We start from the raw sequence: 15,499 nt of genomic DNA, 5'->3' as shown, positions 1-15,499 counted from the left end.
TATGTTTGTGGTATCCACCTCAACTTTCAATGTACTGTGAGCTCAGGGAGGCTCGTCTGCACACCACTGCTGTAACACCATCACCTTCCTGTCAGCATGAACCAGTCTGGCCATTCTCTTCCAACCTCTCACATTAACAAGGCATTTTTGGCCACAGAACTGCCACTCACTGGATTTTTTTTTGCTTTTTGCACCACACTCTGTAAACTTGAGAGACTCCTGTGTATGAAAATCCTTGGAGTTCAGCAGTTTCAGAGATACTCAAAACACCCCATCTGACACCAAGAATCATTCCACGATCAAAGACACTTAGCTCACATTTCTTCCCCAATCTGATGTTTAGTTTGAACAACTGAACCTCCTGACCATGTCTGCATGCTTTTGTGCAATGGTTTGATGCCACTTGATTGGCTGATTAGATATTTGCATTAACAATCAGATGTACCTAATAAGGTGGCCACTGACTGTATTTGCTGGTTAGAATAATGGTGACTTGAAGAAAAAGTTGTAGTGCCGTTCTCATGCCCTTTCAGATTGCCTCCAGTTTGGAAAGCCCAGTGGAGGAAGCTTCGGCCCATTACCACAGTACTTTTTCAAGATGACGCATTCTGTAGCTATGCACGTATGGAATAATAAGTACCAATCAAATGGGATGTTTTGTCCAGAGTGGTGTCAAGCTTCTTGAGTGGTGTTTGAAATGCACTTATGCAGGTAAGTGAAGGGTAGTTCACCACAGTCCTGTGCCTTGTTGAAATTGGCAAGGAAAAGATATGGTTCATTCTCTACAGGATACTGAAGCTTAGACTATGCTTATAGACGTAATAGTTATATAGCTGTTGACAGAGATTTCAGCAATAAACACTATTGAATTTTGAATGGTAGGTTGGAAATGGTCTGGCAATTGTGTGACACTTGTCACTTATAACCCCTTGCCTGAGTGTTATTCAAGCATTCCTCCTTGCAGGCACAGACGTCTATAATTCATGAGGATTGTGCAATCACCAGCAAACATTGATATTTCTGCACATGGCTAAAGATAGATAATAGATAAGAAGTAGAAGATTAGGCCTGTGAATTCCTACAGCAATGGCCTGGGTCTGAGAAAATTCATCGCCAACAGCGTTTTCACTGGGTATTACTATAGTGGTGGTATTTTCCCCTCAGATCCCATTCATTTCAATTCCACCAAGACTTTTGATGCCACTAATGCTTGTTAGCTCATCTTGTCCATTTTGAATCTCAAGTACCATCTACAGAACACCAAATGATGTTATCTTGCTAGTGGTTGAAAATGTCAGAGTGAGCCTTGAGGCCCTGCTTTCTTCTATGCCTTCCTACTTAATAACTAGAAACAGTCTAGCTGAAAATTCTGGAATTGTTGAACAGTGCAAAGATATAGTCAAGTTCAAGTTCAATTGTCATTCAATCATACCCACAAATATAGCCAGATGAGGCAGTGTTAACACAGCACAGCAAAGAGTTAAGTAAAAGTGTTATGTTTAAATTATCTATCCTTTATACACAAAAAAAGCTGTAAGAAATGAAGGGCGTATCATCATCTTTTATGATCACTACAACATTATAGGCCATGGTCTGTCTGTCAGTACCCCAGAGATTGCCATTAATCTCTGCTCCAAAACACATGGCTATGGGCTCGGTAGTAACCATCGCCAGTTTGTTACCAGTTGCCATCTGCTCCTTGAAGAGAGAGAGAAGAATATGACTGAATGTGATGGGGTGCTGGTTAGATTAGTGATGGATGTGTATGTCATGGAAAAGCATGTGAGGAAAGTGGATTATGTGACGCATTAGTTGACTTTAACGATCTATGTAAATTCAGTAAATTATTTCCAGTATTGGGTCCAGAGCCTCAGCTCCACACTCACACCAGGATTACTGTAACCTGTGTTGAGTTTTTAAATCTCATAAAATGGTGGGGTATAAAGGCATTTTCTCTTTAAAAGAAGCAACTGAAATTGTAATCAACAGAATCAGAACTAGGTTTAATATCTCTGGCTTATGTCATGAAATTTGTTGTTTATCTGCAGCAATACTTCGCAAAACATAAGAAAAAAATCTATAAATTTCAATAAGAAATATACATAAAAATTAAACTAGTAGTGCAAACAGTAAAATAAAACAAGAAAAAAGTGAGTTAGTGTACATAGTTCATTGTCCATTCCAAAGTCTAATGGCAGAGGGGAAGAAGGTGTTCCTAAAATGTTGAGTGTGTGTCTTCAGGCTCCCATACCACCTCTTTGATGGCACCATTGAGAAGAGGGCATATCGTGGGTGATGGGATACCCTAATGACAGATGCCGCCTTTTGAAGATGTCCTCGATGCTGGGAGACTAGTATTCATGGTGGATCTGGCTGAGTGTTCAACCAGTTAGAATACCCTCCACGGTACATCTGTAGAAATTTTCCAGCGTCTTTGGTGACATACTGAATCTTCTCAGACTCCTAATAAAATATAGCCCCTTTTGTACCTTCTTTGTAACTGTATCAATATTTTGGGCCCAGGCTAGATATTCAGAGATGCTCACACCCAGAAACTTGAAATTACTTACCCTTTCCACTGCTGATCCCTTGACAAGGACTAACATATGTTCTCTTGACTTCCCCTTCCTGAAGTCCACAAAGAGTTCCTTGGTCTTACTGACACAGTGCAAGGTGGTTGCTGCAACACCAACAGGATACCTAGCCACTGACCTACACATGGAACTGTACTCTGTTTACTTGGCTGGTTCGCTTGAATATTTGGCCAATGATAGTTCACAGAGTGCTAATGACAGTAATGTCATTAAATATGGAAAGTAAGCAGTTAGAATCTTGTTCAATCTTGTTACTGCTTTGCATTTTTATACTGCAATTGTTAAATTAAATGCTTATCTGGTATCTACAGTACTTGCTGCCGCTTTCATATTTCATTTGCTGAGGGACTGCAAGTGGAAATGAATCAACAACAAACATATATTCTTACGATGAAAGGGAGATGACTGATGTTCAATGGCTACAAATCTCCCAGAAAAAGATCTGTATTACTTATTGTCATTTTGAAATTGTAGAAACTATGAGAATCTAGAACAATACACAAAAAATCCAGGAGGAACTCAGAAGGTCAGGCAGCATTTATGAAGGAAAATAAATCGTCTACCTTTCAGCCCAAGACCCTTCATCAGGACAGATTTCCAGCATCTGCAGAATCTCTTAGTGATTAAGGGAATCTAGGTAGCCATGTTCTTATAGCAGTTGATATGAAGTAGCTCCTAATTGACACATGTATTTTTATAAGTGCACTGGCTGAAAACTTGGGACGGTGCACACATGAATTTCCAATAGGACTTGTCAATCTGGCAAATGTTCCCTGCTCATCATAAGTTCAGCCTAAGCTTTGCATGGAGTCAAATTCCTTTTTAATGGAGGGGGGGGGGGGGCGCTGAGATTTGAGCCTGCTGTGCCTCTGTTTCCATAATTAGGATGTATTTTTAACAATTATCTAAAAATTAAAAGAGAGTTGATAATAGATTTGAGTAAAGATTCCCTTTCATTTTCAATTTAGAAACCTTTTGGGCCTTTAACCCAATTTGCATTCCAACATCATTCCTCTATAAATTGTTCAGGGACTCTCACTTTACAGTTTTATATATTGTTCAGTGCTCCTCTGTAATTTGTCAATATACTCATTAACTATCCTGCTCAAAGCATTTCATAAGAATATTATATGGCAACCAAACTTACAATAGAGCAACAGTAGTAGCACTTGGAACAACTGTTCATTATTCCTCATCTCTGAAGTTCAGTGAAACCAAATTTCACTATTGCATTGAAATCTAGTGGACAACCAACAGCTGCCACTGGATAGCCTATTTAACAAAAGCAAACTGGGATCAATTCCTAGTCAAATCTACTTACCTGCTGTCAAAAAACAATTTCTTTCACATCGCTAAAACTCTGTTTTAAATTTAAGGGTGCTATTGCACACAAATGTATCATCAGTATGTAGCAATCTCACTTAAAACAAACGTAGTACTTACACTCTTATTGCAGATTAAACATACTGTCAGAGCCAATGCTAAAATTAGAACAAAATTGATCAATTCACTTACATTTTCATTTTAGATTCAGTTTGGGTCTCTTTGCCCAATTTATGCTTCAACTACCTTGTTCCTGCACAATGGTATTAATTGCACCATCAGCTGTTCAGGGAGTCATAGCACTTCATTGTTCTATATAAACTTCAGTTCTCATTTCTAATTTATCAATATTCTTCAGAAGGTCATTAAGTAATCTATATTCTGAGCAAAAAGATAGCAAGGGAAAAAATCGAATATCTTGAAGATCAGAATGGACCTACAGTGCCTGTTAAAATTATTCATCCTTGGGAACTTGTTTTATGACACTGAATCACAGTGGATTTAATTTAGCTTTTTTACACTGATCAACAGAAAAAGGCTCTTTCGTGTCAAAGTGAAAATAGAGCTTGAAAAAATGACCTAAATTAATTATAAATATAAAACGCAAAATAATTGATTGCATAAGTTTTCATTAATTTCAAGTCAGTTTTTAGTAGATGCAACTTCAGCAGCAATTACAACCTTGAGTCTGTGTGGATAGGTCTCTTTCAGTTTTGCACATCTGGACTCTGCAACTTGTCCCCAATCTCCTTTACAAAACTGCTTAAGCTCTGCCAGATTGCATGGGGATTGTGACTGAACAGCCCTTTTCAAGTCCAGCCACAAATTCTCAATTAGGTTGAGGTCTGAACTCTGACTTGGCCACTCCAGGACATTAAATTTGTTGTTCTTAAGCTATTTCTGTGTAGGTTTGGCTTTATGCTTGGGGTCGTTGTCTTGCTGGACAACAAATCTTCTCCCAAGTCACAGCCCTCTTGCAGACTACGTCAGGATTTCCTCTAGGATTTCCCTGTATTTTGCTGCATTCACTTTAAACTATACCTTCACAAACTTTCCAGGGCCTGCAGCAGTGAAGCATCCCCTCAGCATGATGCAGCCACCACCACGCTTCACGGTAGGGATGGTGTGTTTTGATGATGTGTGGTGTGTGGCTTACACCAAACATGGCATTTAATCTGATGGCCAGGAAGCTCAATTTTGGTTTCATCAGACCATAGAATCTTTTGCCAGCTGATTTCAGAATCTCCCACACACATTCTGGTAAACTCTAGCTGAGAGTTCATGTGAGTGGTTTTCTCTTTGCCACTCTCTCATAAAGCTGCGACCAGTGAGGTACCCGGGCAACAGTCGTTGTATGCGCAGTCTCTCCTGTCTCAGCCACTGAAGCTTGTAAGTCCTCCAGAGCTGTCACAGGTCTCTTGCTGGCCTCCCTCCCTAGTCCCCTTCTTGCACAGTCACTCAGTTTCTGAGGATGGCTCAAAACTTGGTTGTGATATATTCTTTCCATTTCTTGATGATTGACTTAACAGTCAATACAGTGACTTGGAAGTTTTCTTGTGTCCATCTCCTGACTTGTGCTTTTCAATAACCATAAGACCATAAAACAGTGGAGCGAAATTAGGCCATCTGTCGCATCGAGTCTGCTCTGCCATTCAATCATGGCTGATACTTTTTTTAATCCCTTCCTCAACCTCAGTTCCCAGCCTTCTTCATGTAGCCTTTGATGTCATGTCCAATCAAGAACCTATCAAGCTCTGCCTTAAATACACCCAATGACCTGGTCTCCACAGCTGCATGTGACAACAAATTCCACAAGTTCACCACCCTTTGGCTAAAAAAAAATTCTCCACATCTCTATTTTGAAAGGGCACCCCTCTATCCTGAGTCTGTGCCATCTTGTCCTAGACTCTCCCACCATGGGAAACATCCTTTTCACATCTACTCTGTCTAGGCCTTTCAACATTCAAAAGGTTTCAATGAGATCACCCCTCATCCTCTGAATTCCGGAGAATACAGACCCAGAGCCATCAAATGTTCCTCGTATGATAAGATTTTCATTCCTGGAATCATCCTTGTGAACCTCCTCTGGACCCTCTCCAATGCCAGCACATCTTTTCTAAGATGAGGAGTCCAATAACACTTTCGCAGAGTTGCTTGGACTGTTCTTTTGACTTAATGGTGTAGCTTTTGCCAGGATACTGACTCACCAGCAATTAGACGTTCCAGATACAGGTGTATTTTTACGACAATCAATCGAAACAGCTTGACTGCACACAAGTCTCCAAAAACAGATAACTATTTAACTAATTTTCTGCCTTCTAAAACCAATTGGCTACACCAGTGATGATTTGGTGTGTCATATTAAAGGGGGGTAAATACTTAAGCAATCAATTATTTTGTGCTTTATACTTGTAATTAACTTAGATCACTTTTTAGAGATCTGTTTTCACTTTGACATTAAAGAGTCTTTTTTTCTGTTGATCGGTGTCAAAAATGCCAAATTATATCCACTGTGATTCAATGCTGTAAAACAATAAAACATGAAAACTTCCAAGGGGTGTGAATACCTTTCACAGGCTCTGTATATGCATGGAAAAGGAGATAAGGAAAAGTTTAGATTACGTACTTGGGAGATAGACACAGAAACTATCAAACAGAGGCAAAGAGCATTGAGGACATGAACCACATTTGAGATACTGGCTGTCTTGAGGTGCAATAGGGTGGATAAATCCCCAGGGATGACTAGGTGCCCCTTTGGACCTTGTGAAAAGGTAGTGCAGAAAAGGTGCTCTAGCAATGATATTTAAAATGTCCTTAGCCATAAGTGTTTTGCTGGAGGACTGGGATTAGCTTCAATGTTGTTCCATTGTTTAAGAAAGGTCAAAGAATAAGCCTGGAAATTATTAGCCAGTGAGTCTGATATCATTCATGCATAAGTTATTGGATGGTATTCTAAGAGACAGGATATCTAAGTATTGGATAGACAGGGTCTAATTAGGGATGGTTAACATGGCTTTGTTGGGGCTGGTCATGTCTAAACCATCTACAGTTTTTTTCAAGGAGGTTACTAAGAAGGTTGTTACAGGAAATATGATGGGCATTGTTTACATGGACTTTATCAAAGCCTTTGTCGAAGTCCCAAGTGGGAAGCTGGTCCAGAAGATTATGCCACTTGGTATTCAGGATAAAGAAGTCCTGTGGATTCAACATTGGCTTAGTGGGACAAGCCAGAGAGTTTCTCAACAGCTTCCAATTCCTTGACTTTGACTGCCTCATTTTCAACATGGATGCACAGATCCTATACTGTACATGTCTATCCCCCATCAAGAAGTCTCCCTGCTTCTTTTTCAACAAAACACCCAACCTGTACCCCTCCACCTCCACACTCCTCCCTCTGGCTGAACTGGTCCTCACCCTCAACAGTTTCTCCTTTCTCCAAACGTAGCTGGTAGTCATGGCTATGGCTTTGGCTATGCCTGACCTTTCATTGCCTAAGTAAAACAGTCCATGTCCCTAACTCTTCCTTCACTTCATTGATGATTGCATTGATGCTGCTTTGTGCTCATCAATTTCGTCAACTTTACTCCAATTTCCACCCTGCCCTTAAATTCACTAGGTCCATTTCTGACAACTCAATTCCCTTTCTCAATCGCCCTGTCTCCATCTCTGAACATAGACTGCCCACCAACATCTTTCATAAACCTACCATTTCCCACAGCTATCTTGACAATTCCTCTTCCCACCCTGTCTCCTGTAAAAATGCTATTTCTTTTTCTCAGTTCCTTCTTCTCTGCCACATCCATTCCTATCATTAGACTTTCCTTTCCAGGACATCAGAGATGCTGTATCCCCCTTCTTCAAAGAACAGTATCTCCCTTCCTCCACCATGGATGCTGCCCTCATTTGCATCTCCTCCATTTCCCAGACATCCGTGCTCACCCTATCTTCCTGCTGCCTTACCAGGGATAGAGTTCCCCTTGTGCTCAACTACCACTCCATGAACCTCCACATCCAATATATTAGTCTCCACAACTTCTGCCGTCTCCACAAATTCTCCCCACTCTCCTCTTTTCACAGGAATCATTCCCTCCATGATTCCCTTGTCTATGTGTCCCTCCCCACTAATATCCTCCCTAGCATTTATCACTGCAAGCGGACAAAGTGCTACACCTGCCCATTTACCTCCTCCCTCATTTCCATTCAGCACCCCACATCGTCCTTCTAGGAGAGGCAACACTTCACCTGCATATCTGTTGAGATCATCTATTGTATCTGGTGCTGCCAGTAGAGACTTCTCTACATTAGTGAGACCAAACATAAACTGGGGGACCGCATTTTCAAGCTCCTCTGCTCCATCTGCCAAAAGCAGAATTTCCCGGTGCCAACCATTTTAATTCCTATCCCCATTCCCATTCCGCCATGTCAGTCCATCACCTCCTCTTTTGCCATGATGTGGCCACTCTCAGAGTGGAGCAAAAACACTTCAAATTCCACCTCAGTTGCCGTCAAACTGACGGCATGAACATTAGTTTCTTGTTCAATAAAAAATTTTCCCACCCCTTTCCCTCTTGCAGGACGAACAATGCTAAAATTTATATATGAACGGTACAGCCTGAGGGGTGTAGAAAGATGATGGGACCACAAATCTATAATTCCTTGAAAGTGGCATCACAGTCAGATAGGGTGGTAAAGAGAGTTTTTGACAGATTGGCTTCATAAATCAGGGGACTGAGTACAGGATATGTTATGTTGAAGTTGTGTAATACATTAATGAGGCCAAATGAAGGTATAGGATCACATTTAGGCCCATTGAGCCTAAGGCTGAGTTACTATCCCTCTCAACCTTACTGTCCTGCCTTCTGCCTATAACCTTTAAGACCCTCATTCATCAAAAAGCTATGAACTTCAGCTCTAAATATACCCAGTGACTTAGATTCCACAGCCGTCTGCAGCACAGATTCACAACCCTTGGACTAAAGAAATCCCCCTCATCTCTGTCTAAAGAGATATCCTTCTATTCTGATGCTGTGCCTTCTGGTCCCAGACTCCAGCACTAAAGGAAACATCCTCTCCACTGTCACTTTATTTAGGCCATTTAATATCCAACAGGCTTCAATGAGATCCCCCACTCATTCTTCTACACTCCAGCAAGTACAGGCCCAGAGCCATCAAACCCTCCTCATCTGTTAACGTTTACATTCCAGGGATCATTCTAGTGAACCTCCTCTGCACTAGCACAATTTTTCTCAGATAAGGGGCCCAAATCTGCTCACGGTATTTCATGTGCAGTCTGGCCAATGCCTTATAAAGTCTCAGCAAAACACCCATGCTTTGGTGCTCTAGTCCTCTCAAAGTGAATGCTAATATTACACCTGCCTTCCTTACCAATGACTCAGCCTGTAGGTTAATCTTTAAGGAATCCTGAACAAGGACTCCCAAGTCCCTTTGCACCTCTGATTTTTGAACTTTTGCTCCATTTAAAAAAATAGTCTGCATATTTATTCCTTTTGCTAAAGTGCAGAACTGTACACTTCCCTACATTATATCCCATCTGCCACTTGTTTGCCCATTCACCAATCTGTCTAAGTCCTTCAGGCAACTTGTTTCCTCAACTGTCCTTGCCCCTACACATATCATCGTATCGGTGACAAACGTTGCAACAAAGCCATGGATTTAAAAAGGGAGCTTCGAGGGCATTTGTCCATTGTATGTGGCCTATCAGCAGTGTCAACAGTACTTTACCAAGAGGGATTTCTCGCAGGATTGTGGCGGTTATTTAAAGAGGGAGCTTTGAGAGCATTTGTCTATTGTACGTGCCTGTCAGTGGCATCAACAGCACTCTGCCAGCTAAACAAAGGTACAGATGGGATAAGCAGAGTGGTCAATTGTACAGGAGTAAGCCAGTAGCGAGAGTAGAAGTGACAGGCTTTGGCTCAAAAGAGGCTTCAGCTCAGAAGAGGAGTCAGCTCCGTGTAAAGCGTCTGTTAAGGTTTCCTTTTTGTTTTTTTTTCCCCATCACTTGCTGTACATTTAAATGGCTGTGGTGTGCTCTTTGTGCAGGATGTTGGAAAACTGGGAGACCCAGAGTCTCCCAGGGAACTATGTCTCCATGAAATGCATCCGGCTGCAGCTCCTTGAAGACTGCGTTTGTCATGGTACAGTCAGTGAAGTCCACATCCCAGTTCAAGGTCCAGTCCACGGTCTCCAGACTCCGGGTCTTCCGGCTGTTCCTTGTTTCATTTGGGCTTAATCATAGGCACCTGATTCTCATCTTGAGGCCAGGAATATGTGGCCCTTGGTTTGCATGTAGTGGGTGGTTTGTCTTGTTAGTATACTGTCCTGGCTGCTGTGGGGTTTGGCTTAGTATCCTATCCTTGCCTCTGTGGGGTAAGTCAGGCTGTTCTTGCTGTTACCCTATGGTGGGATCTGTCCCTACCTGTCCTTGCCTCCATTGGGTAAATCAGGCTGCCTATGCTATTACCCTGAGGCTGGACTGTTCCCTTCCTGAAGTCCTGCCGGCCATCCATCCCTGTGTCCTCGCCTGTATTGCTGTCAAGTTCAGCTGCTGGAGTGAGACTGGAGCCTTGCCAAGTCAACAGAAGGAATGATCTATTGTTGAGCTTAGAACTGTCTCTTTGTGTCCCTGTGTTTAGTGTCCATGTATGAGTCCTGGACCCAATGAGGGGTCCTAACTCTGTGTAAAGCCCTGGCCCTACGTCCTGTTCCCAAGGTGGCGTCCTGGCTCTGTGTTCTGTGTTCCTGTGCTCAGGTCCAAGGCTCCGAGGAGGTTCCAGTCAGTGTCTAAGTCCAAGTGTAGCCTAGGCCCTGAATCCTGGTCTCGTCCAGGGCTAGAGTCCGTGTCCAGCTACGCCTCTCCCTCGACCTAGGCTCTGTGTTCCTGCTCTCCCTTGATCAAGACCAAGTCTGAGCTTCATATCTTCATCCAGCCCTGATGTCCCGCATCCTGCCCCCACGCCCAGTCCTGTTGCCTTGCCATGTCGAGTCCTCGCCTGGATCTACAGTCTGAGCCCAAGTCAAGACCCAGGTTCCAGGTCCCTGTCCAGTTTCTGGCTTGGAGTCCTTGTCCAGGTTCCTAGTTCCTAATTCCTCATCCAGATCCCACTTTCCTACTCTAGTCCTAGCCCAGGCCCTGTCTCCTGTCCAGTGTGGTTTCTTCCCCATTTCCCTTGCTTTCTGACACACCAGTTCCCACTTCCCCTAGTACTTCAGTGTCTGTGTCTTGCATTTGGGTCCGTTCCCAACGCCCACCTTATGGCAGTGTTGTGGATCTGGAACAGCAACTGGATGACCTTCGGCTTGTATGAGAGTGTGAGGATATAATTGATCAAAGTTATGGGGAGGTAGTCACCCCAGAGTTGCAGGAGGTGAGTAGCTGGGTGACTGTCAGGAGAAATGGAAATTGGCAGTTAGAGCAGAGCACCCCTGTGGCCATTCCCCTCAAAACTAAGTATACCACTTCTCTAGAGATGACCTCCTGGGAGCTGGCCAAAGTAAACTGGAAGGAGCTGCTGGCAGGGATGTCAGCAGAGCAGCAATGGTGCATTTCTGGGAAAAATGAGGAAGGTGCAGGGCATGTGTGTTCCAAAAATGAAGAAATTCTCAAATGGTAAAATAGTACAACCATGGCTGACAAGGGAAGTCAAAGCTATTGTAAAAACAAGTTTGTTAAAAGTAAAAGAGAAATGAGTGGATATAGGACACTAGAAAATGAAGCAGGAAAAATAATAATGGGAGACAAGGAGATGGCTGCTGAACTAAATGGGTATTTTGTGTCAGTTTTCACTGTGGAAGACATTAGCAGTATGCTTGATGTTGTCAGGGTGCAATTACTGTTACAAGAGAGAAGGTGCTCAAAAAGTTGAAAGACCTTAAAGTACATAAATCAAGCGGACCAGATGAACTGCACCCTAGGGTTCTGAAAGAGGTAGTGTTAGAGATTGTGGTAGTATTAGAAATGATCTTTCAAAAATCACTGGACTCTGACATGGTGTCAGAGGACTGGCAAATGTTACTCCACTCTTTAAGAAAGGAGGAAGGCAGCAGAAAGGAAAATATAGACCAGTTAGCCTAACCTTAGTGGTTGTGAAGATGTTAGAGTTAATTAAGGATGAGGTGATGGAGTATTTGGTAACACAGGACAAGATAGTCAAAGTCAGCATGGTTTCCTTCAGGGAAAATCCTGCCTGACACACCTGTTGGAATTCTTTGAGCAGATTACAAGTAGGATAGATAAAGGGGATTCAGTGGACGTTGTATATTTGGACTTCCAGAAGGCCTCTGACAAGGTGCCACACTTGAGGCTGCTTACCAAGTTAAGAGCCCATAGTATTACAGGACAGTTACTAACATGGTTAGAGCATAGGCTGATTGTTAGGAGGCAGTGAGTAGGAATAAAGGATCCTATTCTGGTTGGCTGCCAGTGACTAGTCGTATTCCACAGGGGTCGGTGTTGGGACCACTTCTTTTTGTGCTTTATATCAATGATTTAGATGATGGAATAGATGGCTTTGTTGCCAAGTTTGCAGATGATACGAAGATTGTTGGATGGGCGGACAGTATTGAGGAAACAGGCAGGATGCAGAATGACTTAGACAGATTCGGAGAATGGGCAAGAAGGTGGCAAATGAACTTAGGTGGTAGAAATGAATGTGCGGACTATTTTCTAAATGGGGAGAAAATCCAGGAATCTGAGATGCAGAGGGACTTGGGTGTCCTTGTGCAGAACACCCTGAAGGTTAACTTGCAGGTTGAGTCAGTGGTGAGGAAGGCAAATGCCATGTTAGCATTCATTTCAAGAGGTCTAGAATACAACAGCAAGGATGTGATGCTGAGGCTTTAGAAGGCACTGGTGAGGCCTCACCTTGAGTATTGTAAACAGTTTTGGACCCCTCATCTTTGAAAAGATGTGCTGGCATTGGAGATAGTCCAGACGAGGTTCCCAAGGATGATTCCGGGAATGAAAGAGTTATCATACAAGGAACGTTTGATGGCTCTGGGTCTGTACTCACTCGAATTCAGAAGGATGAGGGGGGATCTCATTGAAACCTTTTGAATATTGAAAGGCCTAGACGGAGTAGATGTGGAAAGGATGTTTCCCATGGTGAGAGTCTAGGACAAGAGGCTACAGCTTCAGGATAGAGGGGCATCCTTACAAAACAGATGCAGACAAATTTCTTTAGCCAAAGGGTAGTGAATTTGTGGAATTTGATACCACATGCAGCTGTGGAGGCTGGGTCGTTGGGTGTATTTAAGGCATAGATTGATAGGTTTTTGACTGGACATGGATTCAAAGGTTATGGGGAGAAGGCTGGGAACTGGGGTTGAGGAGGATATAGAAAAAAGGATCAGCCATGATTGAATGGCGGAGCAGACTCGATGGGCTAGATGGCCTAATTCTGCCCCTATGTCTTTTTTTTAAATATTATTTATTTATTAAATTTTAGAAATTACAAAGAATAAATGTGGTAATAAAATAGTAAGAAAAATAATATTAACCCTCCTCCCTCCCCTCCCCCCCTTAACCCTTATCTAAAGAAAGAAAAAAAAAGGAAAGAAGAGAAAGATTGCCTGGATATCGGAGGATCCCCACATGCTCCATGGAGTTCAAAATAATTTTAATATTTATTTTTACTTTCCCCAATTACTATAATTTTATCTTCAAAGGACCTATGTATTTAATCCTATCTTTTGTAAGTATGGGAGCCAAATTTTCAAAAATATATCATATTCATTTCTTAGATTATATGTAATTTTTTCAAGTGGAATACAACTATGTATTTCATTATTCCAACGATCCATAGTTAAATATGAATCAGATTTTCAAGTAACTGCGATAACTTTTTTGGCTACTGCCAATGCAATTTTTATAAATTTTTTCTGATGCTTATTCAATTTAAATTTCATTATTGTCCCTTCAATATCTCCTAATAAAAATAATAATGGACTATGTGGGAGTTGTACTCCAATAATTTGTTCCAATAAAAGTCTTAAATTTATCAAAAATGGTTGAATTTTAAAACAAGACCAAGTAGAATGTAAAAAAGTACCAATTTCTTGATTACATCGAAAACATTGGTCAGACATATTTGAATTTAATCTATTTATTTTCTGTGGTGTTATATATAATTGATGTAAAAAATTATATTGTATTAATCTAAGTCGAACATTTATTGTATTTCTCATACTATCAGAACATAATCTTGACCAGTTTTTTCCATCAATTTTAACATTCAAATCAGATTCCCATTTTTGTCTTGATTTATGAATTCCTAATTTAATTGTCTGTTTTTGAATCAAATTATACATACAAGATATAATTTTTTTAATTTTTCCTTTCTGAATTAATATTTCTATTTCACTAGGTTTTAGCATCAACATTGTTTGTCCCAACTTTTCTCATAAATAGGCTTTTAATTGAAAATAACAGAAAAGATATTTTATATTTATTTTTTAATTGATCAAATGACATCAATATACCTCCTTCAAAACAATCACCTATATATTTAATCCCCTTTTGAAACCAATTATGTAAAAGTTTATTATCCATTGTAAAAGGAATAAGCCTATTTTGAATTAAAGTTCTTTTTGCTAATAAAGATTTCTTTATCTCATCGTCCATATTTACCTTATTCCATAAATCAATCAAGTGTCTTAATATAGGAGATTCTTTTTTTTCCCGTATCCATTTGGATTCCCATTTATATATAAAATCTTCTGGTATGTTTTCTCCTATCTTATCTAATTCTATTCTAATCTATGCTGGTTTTTCTTTATCAAAATAAATCTAAGTTGATTTGCTTTATAATAATTCTTAAAATTTGTAAGTTGTAACCCTCCTAAATCAAATTTACATGTCAATTTTTCCAATGATATTCTTGACATCTTTCCTTTCCAAAGAAATTTCCTTACATATTTATTCAGTTCTTGAAAAAAACTTCTGAGGTAATTGTATTGGTAAAATTTGAAATAAATATTGCAATCTAGGAAATATATTCATTTTTACAGCATTAACTCTACCTATCCCTATGTCTTATGGTCTTTATTCCTTCATCCAAATCATTGACAAGTAATGTAAAAAGAAGCAGTCACAATACCAGTCTCAGTGGAACATCACTAGTCACTGACAGCCAACCAGAAAAGGCCCCTTTTATTCCCACTCTTTGACAACTGCCAGTCAGCCAATCTTCTATACATGGTAATATTGTTCCTGTAATACCATGGGCTCTTATCTTGTTATGCATTCTCATGTGAGGCACCTTGTCAAAGACCTTCTGAAAATCCAAATAAACAATATCCGTTGGCTCTCCTTTGTCTATCACATCTGTTATTTCTTCAAAGAATTCCAACAGATTTGACATGCAAGATTATTTCAGAAAACTATGCTGACTTTAGCTTATTTTACCATATGCCTCCAAGTACCCCAAAACCTCTTCCTTAATAATAGATTCCAACATCTTTTGAACCATTGAGGTCAGGATACTGATCGATAATTTTCTTTCTTCTGCTTCACGCTCTTCTTAAAGAGTAGAATAACATTTCAATTTTCCAGTCCTCAGGAATCA

The sequence above is a fragment of the Hypanus sabinus genome, chromosome 9 (genome assembly GCF_030144855.1).
Source record: "Hypanus sabinus isolate sHypSab1 chromosome 9, sHypSab1.hap1, whole genome shotgun sequence".
NCBI lineage: Eukaryota > Metazoa > Chordata > Chondrichthyes > Myliobatiformes > Dasyatidae > Hypanus > Hypanus sabinus.
The sequence above is the reverse complement of the archived record's forward strand: the minus strand, read 5'-3'. Positions refer to the sequence as shown.